We start from the raw sequence: 8,648 nt of genomic DNA, 5'->3' as shown, positions 1-8,648 counted from the left end.
CAGAATTTATATTTCACATTTCAAGCAGTTGTTCTCAGCAAATGGTAAATAAATGTGTGACACTATGTTGACCCTCTGTTTATGGATGGTTCTGAAATTATATTAAATGATATTAAATTATAAAATGTTTGAAACTGTTGTAAAATAGCTGCTATACGTGCTATGACAGCACATCAAATGAATTCTACATCAATGTATCAATCCACTATGTTGCTTGGTAACCGTAAAATGACTGCATTCCATAATACTTGGTGGAGGTGATTTTACTGTGCATTAGGCCTAACAACAGCCCTTTAACCACTGTAATACAGGCCATTGAATGGCTTATTGCTTTGATAGTTATAGAAATACAAAGGGAAATATTAGCAAGCAAATGTTATTTCCAAATGTTTCTTATACAAAGTATATGTGTAACCCTGTTTCCAAGTTGAAGAAACGTAAACCACAATACTATGCTAGTCCATGTAGGAAATAGTAAGGGAGAGTCTAAAAGTATATGGAGTGTTAACCAATAGAAAAGTATTCAATCAAAATGATAATAATCGTAATGATTGACTAAGAATTCTAAAAAGTATATCAGGGCAGTTGAAGAGAAAGATAGAATTGCACTTTTTATTTAAATGCACATTTGCATTTATACTGGTGGCACACACAACGTTGCACAACTAATTTCGTATTATAACATGCATTTAAAAAAATTAAATACATTTCAACACTACCTCCTAACATTTTGATTGAGTTTAAAGTTCTTTTAAATCAAATCTTGACCACAGTTATTGATGTATCCCCTTTATAATGCCCTTGTGTCTTCTGTCTCGTGCTGGTTCATTCTGTCACGAATGGTGGGTGGTGAGAGACACGGAGACAGAGGACCCAGGTGCAGACAGCGGGTAAGGGGTTAACACAAACTTTAATAAATAAAAAGCAACAAAACAAAGACCCACGTGGGGGTAAAGTAACAAACATGGAAACAGGAACAAGACTAACTAAACTAACAGGACTAGACTGAAACACATCACAACTACAAAATAAACTAAACTAACTCAAAGACATGAACTCACCACATTACACGAACACGACACAGTACAATGAACCAGCACCAGACAGAAGACACAAGGGCATTATAAACGGGATAAATCAAGAGGGGACAGGTGCAGGATATGAACTAATTAACAAACAATAACGAGACGAAAGGGCGGGAACAGAGACGCCACACCGGAGAGAGGGAGTATATGGAATACCAAAACTGACTCTCTCCACATAAAACAAGAGGTTCTATCATGGTTCTGCCACTAGGTCAAGAGAAGCAAGACAAGGTGGGGCAGAACCATGACACTCTTGGCTGGGGATGGAATTGCCTGAGCTGGGATGGTCACATGGTCACTTTGCTCTTGGGTGGTGATTAAATTGTTTGTGATGGGGCTGGGATGGTCAGATGGTCACTTTGCTCTTGGGTGGTGATGGAATTGCCTGAGATGGAGCTGGGATGGTCAGTCAGTCCGCAGGCTCTTGCAGGAGGATAGCACGGGATGTTCAGATGGAGCTGGCATAATCTCTAGTTAGGGATGGGCATATGACGTTCATCTGGTCCTGGTGTAATCTCTCTATAGGGGAGGAGGGCAAAAGAGAATAATTAGCGTAGCTGCTGTTCATTAATTAATTAAGCATATTATGCATTAAGTGAATGCTTGGCTGAAAAGATGTCTTTAATCTAGATTTAAATTGGGAGTGTGTCTGACCTTCGAATAGTATCTGGAAGGCTATTCCAGAGTTTAGGTGCGACGTATGAGAAAGCTCCACCCCCTTTGGTAGATTTAGTTATTCTAGGTGTTATCAAAAGTCCAGAGTTTTGAGATCTTAGAGAACGTGATGCTTGTAATAAGATAGAAGCTCTTTTATGTAGGTATGGGCTAAACCGTTTAGGGCTTAATAAGTAATTAAAAGAACTTTAAAGTCAATACGATACTTAATGGGTAACCAGTGAAGGGATAATAAAACTGGGGTTATGTGATTGTATTTTCTGGACCTGGTTAGAACTCTGGCAGCTGCATTTTGAACTAACTGTAGTTTGTTTATTGATGATGCAGGACAACCACGAAGTAGTGCATTACAGTAGTCAAGTCTTGAGGTCAGAAATGCATGAATAAGCTTTTCTGCGTCAGCAACACATAGAATATTTCATAATTTGGCAACAGATGTGATTTCCAAATGACAGGTTGCGGTCTAATATAACGGCTAGGTCTTTAACAGTATTTGTTGGAGTAACAGTGCAGCCTTCAATTTGCAGGTTATAATCCGAAATATTCTGCTCACATGTCTTTGTTCTGAGTATCATCTGCATAACAATGGAAGCTAATTCCATGTTTTCTAATAATGTTGCCAAGGGGCAGCATGTATATGGAGAATAGCAAGGGTCCTAAAACTGATCCATGAGGTAATCCATAATTTACTTGCGTTAGATTTGACGAGTCCCCATTTAAATCGACAAATTGATATCTGTCTGATAAGATCTGAACCATTGTAGTGCCTGTCCCTGAATACCGGTATAATTGTGTAAGCGATCTGAAAGTATGTTATGATCTACAGTATCGAACGCAGCACTAAGGTCAAGCAGGACTAGTAGTGAGATGTGAATATTCAATATTCTCATTCTGTGTTCCATCATAGGGGTTTGACCATAAGGGTGAGTAACTATTCTTTTAAGACCCTAATGTTGTTGTGAAACATAGAGGCCCATAACTTTTCACTAAAGCCCACTTCAACCTCTCTTCGTCACAGCACACAACAAGGTAATAAGTCTCCAGGGAGTAACTCATGGGGACCATTTTTCACTGGTCTCTGTCCTTATGTACTTGCGCACACATGTACACAAGAACTGTCAGAACTGCATCTACTGTATTGTAACCCATGACCTCCATCGACTGCCGCTTGTGTGTGTGCGCTGGTGTACTCGAGGGATTTCTCTAAAATCTTTCAGGGGACTTTCCACTGAGACGAGTGTAAAAGAACGAGAGACGGAGAGGGGTGGATGTATTATAAAAAAATCTCTGGCTCTGCAAAGTCCAACAGTCTTCCACATGAAGCCGCTCCTCCATTTGCTCAGCATTATGACATCAATCTGAATTACTTTAGGCTTTTTTCAGCAGGGATGGGAAAGAGTAGCAGTAAAACCTGGAGGAGAGAAAACATTGAGAATAGGACACTACAAAGGATTCCACATTTCATCCTAAAGACTCTTCAAAGTTGATTTACAACCTTATTACCCAATATTATGATTTCTACTTTCATTACAGTAATGGCTGAATCAGAGGACAAGACATTGACTAATTGGGTTTAATGTTCTCTTCATTCCCACCTCATTTAATAATACAAGAATCTTACCATTTTTATCAGCTTTATTTTCACCCGCTTCATTCTGGCTGTGCAGACATTTTTGCATAATCCTAAACAGCATTGGACCTGTTTAAATATGGTAAAGACCTCTCATCAAGAACAGTTTATGGTAGTCATTTACAGTATATAAGTGAACTGTACTGTTGTGCTGTACCATGATGTCTCTTTAAGTCAGTCCACTGCTTGGAACCATGTGACTCAAGTTTATGAGAGAAAATTATGAGAGATGTCCATAATTCTAATGTTTTTCGATAATAAGCTCAGCTCATTTTCACCGATTTAGCACACAGAGAGGACGAATAGAAATATATTAGGAGGAAACAGAGGATATAGACACCCAGAATGAGTATTCCAAACATTTGACTTCCAAATATAATTTAAAGCTTTATGAAACCTCATTACCTCGCCCCCTCCTGCCAGGCTTAAAAACACTGTTAAACAATGAGAGGGACAGTAATAGAGACTGGGGCAGGCTGGGTAATTCTTTGGGTAAATTTCACTCTATATATGACTGCAGGTTAGGGTTTAATCCCCGGTGTGCATTTCTTTTTGCTGATACATCTGGTGCAGTACGTTCCGTGAAGGAACACAAGCCAGAACTCAAATTGCATTTTTTCCTACATTCAGTATCTCAGAGGGGTTGGTTATGCCGTCCTGATGCAGGATGCTTAGAGTCGGGGATTTGCTCAGAAATCTGAGTGAATTGTAAGGGTAGATCATTATTCAGCAGGCGAGTACTTCGATGCTTTGAACGTTCATATCTGACACAGGCGTCTGAAATCTAAGAAATATGCGTGACCTCCGTTTGGCCGTCAGGTGCTTCTCGTGGGAGGCATCTGTTTTAGACGGGTGTTACACTCTCTCTTTCTTAGTTATCTAACCCTATGGTTGCTCTCCCATGTGGGCCATTTACACTGGATGTGCTTTTGTGTTCAAAACGGTTGGATCAAGAGAAAGGGAGCACAATTGAGCAACATTTTTTCCCTATTTCAGGCATGAACACTGAATAAAAATAATAAAATGAATAGCAACAGACTAAAGAGTAAAATGTGAATGCTGCCTGTGCTTTCTTACTGTTGTGTGGTGGAATGAAGGGTCACGGAACAAAAAAGGGTCAGAACTCAAGGGTTAAAGAGTAAACAGACTGCTGAAAAAGTATTTTTATTAAAAGGAGAAGTAAGGAAAAGATATGAGACCTTTCTGTACTCCTTTATCAGATAAATTCAGTCACATTGCATAGTCTCGCCAGGATAACATCAACAGATTAAATTTATGGTGTAAAGGAAACATTCGAGTTTCTCTCTGACAGATAAACTACCTGGGGAAAGAATTACACAGAATCCTGGGAGCTCCGTTGCATTCTGTTCGTTCCAAATCACATGAGATTGCGTGTCCCGCTTTTCAATGCAGACCTTTTCAAGCACGGGGTGGTAGTGAGAAATATTGCTTTAACTGAGAATAATAATTGCTTTATGGCTTGAGAATCGCTCTTGCTTTTCATGTGTAGATAAGTAGCCTACACATCTGCAACTGTTTCAAGACAACCTGAAACGGCATTCACAAACCAGTTTGCTGCTGTGTTTCTGGGTAAAATGGGATATTTGATGAGAAAAATGTCAAGGCGGGACCTTATTCATCTGCAAAAAAATGAATTTCTTCCTAAACATTTTTCTTTAGTACAATCGAAATATTCTTAAATCAAGATAAATTTTATAAGATATATTAAGTCTTGTTTTATTAAAGAAAGTATAAGAATTAAAGTATAAGAGCAAAAAACAAGCAAAAAATCACAGGGAAATAACTTACATTTAGGTTTACGTTTTTCGCATGAGGGTACTGGCGGACTTTTTTTAAACATAAACTTACTTAATTTTGATATTTTCTTTTAGATTTTGATGTTTTCTTTCTTTCTTTCAAAAATGCTTAATTGTTTTGCATTGTGGAGTTGACTTGATCTAAAAAAGTGGTTTGAGGGAGAGGATCTGGCATTTTTTTTGATTAACAAGAAAAACAGCGTAGCCAATGACCCTGTGGCCTAACATCTACACAACAACCGTTTCCATGTTCAGTCGCCTCTCGCCTGAGAAACAAGTACTTGACGACAGTTAGTAATAGTGTCTCCTATCTCTGAACTAAAGGGATAGAGTGAAGGTTTGTAAGTGGGTGATGAAAGAAAGAGAGAAAGAGTCAGAGCATTAGCGATAAGAGGAGGGTTTTGGAGATGTGTGGGGTGATGGATCACTCCGAATGGTGTAACTGGCAGGTGGGGTCGCTACATTTTAACAGAGGACACTTGATCCATCAAACACTCTTTCTTTCTCTCTCTCTCGTTCCGTCTCATTTATTACCCGCCCAACTCTCTCTCTCTCTCTTTTTGTATTGGTGAGGTGATTTGAACACGCTGTCTGGTCCTAAAGAATATTTTTTGAAATTACTGTCTGATCATAAAATTGAGATGAAAAGCAAAGCTCAGACATAGAAACAAACACACACACAGGTCACTCTAAAGGACAAATATGAAGTTTTTCTCCAAATTGACACTGTTGACGGGCTCTTTCATGACACTATTTGAAATCAATACAGCCTGAAGCATGCAGCGAGTGTCTCGCTGTTACCTTGAACACACAAGGGGCGATTCTTCATGGGAAGACTGAAAGGAACTCTAACTGACAGCCAGAAGGTAAATCCAATTACATTTTCACTAATTACTGCCATTAAACCCCTTGCATCATTAACCTATCATAAAAACATTTCCCTACCAGAAAAACTTCCCCTGATGTGCTTTAAAATGCCATAAACCTGCCATATCTGTCAGCGTGGGGTGGCGAAGGATTGATTTCTTATTGATTGGCTGTTGATGGCTAAATCGATCACTGTTAAATAGAAATGTCATTGTTTGAAGATGTCTGGTTTTTGTATCTATGTATGTCTCTGCTTTTAATGCAATTGTTGTGTAAGGTCATATCAACCTTCATACTATACAGACACAATTGCACTGATTTACTTTACCTGCACAAAGATCTGATCCACCAATGTCTTCATGGTCTAACCAACACAATCTCACGGGAATTCTTAACTTTTTTACGATGTGGCTAATTAGTACATTTGTACAATATTATTTGTATGTTTTAGTACGATCTGCTTTCACGCCAATGATGTTAGGTTTAGGGGTGGGTTAGGGGAGGGGCTTCAGTATTGCTTTTTTCTCATATTCGTACATTTTTGTATGATTCACATTGTGCGAATGTGGCTAATTCGTATAAATTTGAAAAAGCAACACTGAAGCCCCTCCCCTAACTTCAGGATAGGACAATATTTTCCCGAGATACAACTATTTGAAAATCTGGAATCTGAGACTGCAAAAATCAAAATATTGAGAAAATTGCCTTTAAAGTTGTCCATCAGAGGCACTGTAGCAGGCCGTTGCTAAGAAGAAACAGGTTTGTTTTCTATGCTCACAGCTGTAATGACAATGAGAGTTGATGAACCTGAAAGCAGAAATTCTAAGTTTTAACATAGATACCAAACTTGAGTAGGTAATTCCCAAAGAGCGGGCAACAGCGAATGAAGTTTATAGGCGTTTTTCCGGCCATTTTTGTTCACGATTTTGCTGCATATTTACGGTAAAACAATTACAAAATGTCTTATTGGAACATGATCTTTACTTGATATGGATTTTTGGCATAACAGAAATATTGATAATTTTGACCCATACAATGTATTGTTGGCTATTGCTACAAATATACCCGTGCTACTTATCACTGGTTTTGTGGTCCAGTGTCACATATACTGATATTTGAATGTGAGTCCTCCTGAACTGTGCGTTTGTACATGGGTTTGCCACACCCACTTATTTATGTACCACGGTATATGCGGAAAGGAAAATTCTAAATACATTTTCATTGCAATGGCCTATATTGTAAAACTGCCCAGACCTCGCCTTACTTAAAGGTCCAGTCAGTGAAATCTAGTGGCAAGGTTACGAATTGCAACCAACCGCTTACTCCACCCCTCCGTTTGAAACACTATGAGGGCTGACAGAACAGGGCGAAATATATGCAAGGGGACCCGCGGTTTATGTAGATAGAAATAGCTCATTCTAAGGTAATAAAAACATAACGCTTCATTGTGTAAGCTCTTTATACAACTATGAAGACATAGTTATGTATATTATATTGCATTTCTGTCAATAGATTCTCCAAAAAATTACACACTGGACCTTTAAAATGACCATTTATTTAGAATATGAGAGATTATTCCAAAGACATTAATGCCCGGAATCACAGACAAGGCTTAAAACTAGTTCCAGCCTAAAAAAGTTTGTGTCATGGCTCTGCCTCACTTAGTCGTGTTTTTCTTGGTCCTGTGGCAGAGTCATGACAAAGCCTTTGGTTTTGTGTGAGAAAACCATGGGGTGTTTATCTTTTGACACTCCATGTGTTTTCTCGTGTCTCATTGGCCCCGCCCCTCTCGTTTCATGTATTGCTTCCCTGCCTTGTCTAATGTTTCCCACCTGCCCTGTGTCATTGTCCCTCGTTTGTCTCTCCTATAAATGCCCTCATGTTTCTTTGTCCTGTGCACGTGGATTGTACGTGTACCTTGTGCTTACCTGTAGGTGCTTGTCGAGCGTGTATACAGTATGCCCGTGTTGATAATGGTCCCATGTTCCTGTCCCATGCCTTGTCCGTGGACTGAGTTTCTGGTTTACCCTGCCGTGTTTTGTTTGTGAGACCTTTGGTCGTGTTTTTAGTTTAGTTTTGCTGTTCGTGGTTTTTTCTTGCCCCATCGAGGGAAGTGTTTTGTTCTAGTTTTTTGTTTTGTTTCCGTGTTCTTAGTTCCTGTTTTGTTTTGCACCCCATCATGGGTTTTTGTTTTGAATTATTAAAGTCTTGTTTTGTTAACCCCTTCACACCTGCCTGCGTTTGGGTTCTTCCGCCACGCTAGTCCTGACAGTTTGAGCTGTTTTAACTGAAAATAAATTGCCCTGCCATATCTTTAAATATGTCATTGCCATTGTTTTTTCTCAAGATGCACACCAGTAATGTTTTGTATCTAAGGCATTTCATTAAAAGCGTCTTAAATATCCTAACAAAAGCATAGTCCTGGCTTAAGCTAAGCTTTGTCTGTGAAACCGGGCCTAAGAGTTACTCAATAAAAATGTTGTGATTATTTATTCTTATTTTATTCCAAACCCACATTGTTATATGTCCTTTTTTCTTGAAAATGTTGTGTGCATGAAATGGGAAACAACCCGA

The 8,648-nt window shown here is 38.9% G+C and overlaps 1 long non-coding RNA gene across 1 annotated transcript; it reads right to left on the bottom strand.

Annotated features, from left to right (window-relative positions):
- Positions 1-611: 611 nt before the first annotated feature.
- On the bottom strand, positions 612-8,272 carry LOC130570179 (uncharacterized). The gene is made up of 3 exons (XR_008964930.1): positions 8,003-8,272; positions 3,382-3,459; positions 612-3,171 (listed from the first exon to the last, which is right to left on the bottom strand). It is a non-coding gene; the product is annotated as an uncharacterized LOC130570179 (long non-coding RNA).
- Between the last annotated feature and the right edge of the window lie 376 nt (positions 8,273-8,648).

The sequence above is a fragment of the Triplophysa rosa genome, linkage group LG19 (genome assembly GCF_024868665.1).
Source record: "Triplophysa rosa linkage group LG19, Trosa_1v2, whole genome shotgun sequence".
Classification (NCBI taxonomy): domain Eukaryota; kingdom Metazoa; phylum Chordata; class Actinopteri; order Cypriniformes; family Nemacheilidae; genus Triplophysa; species Triplophysa rosa.
Note: the sequence above shows the minus strand (reverse complement) of the source record. Positions and strands in the feature narration are given on the sequence as shown.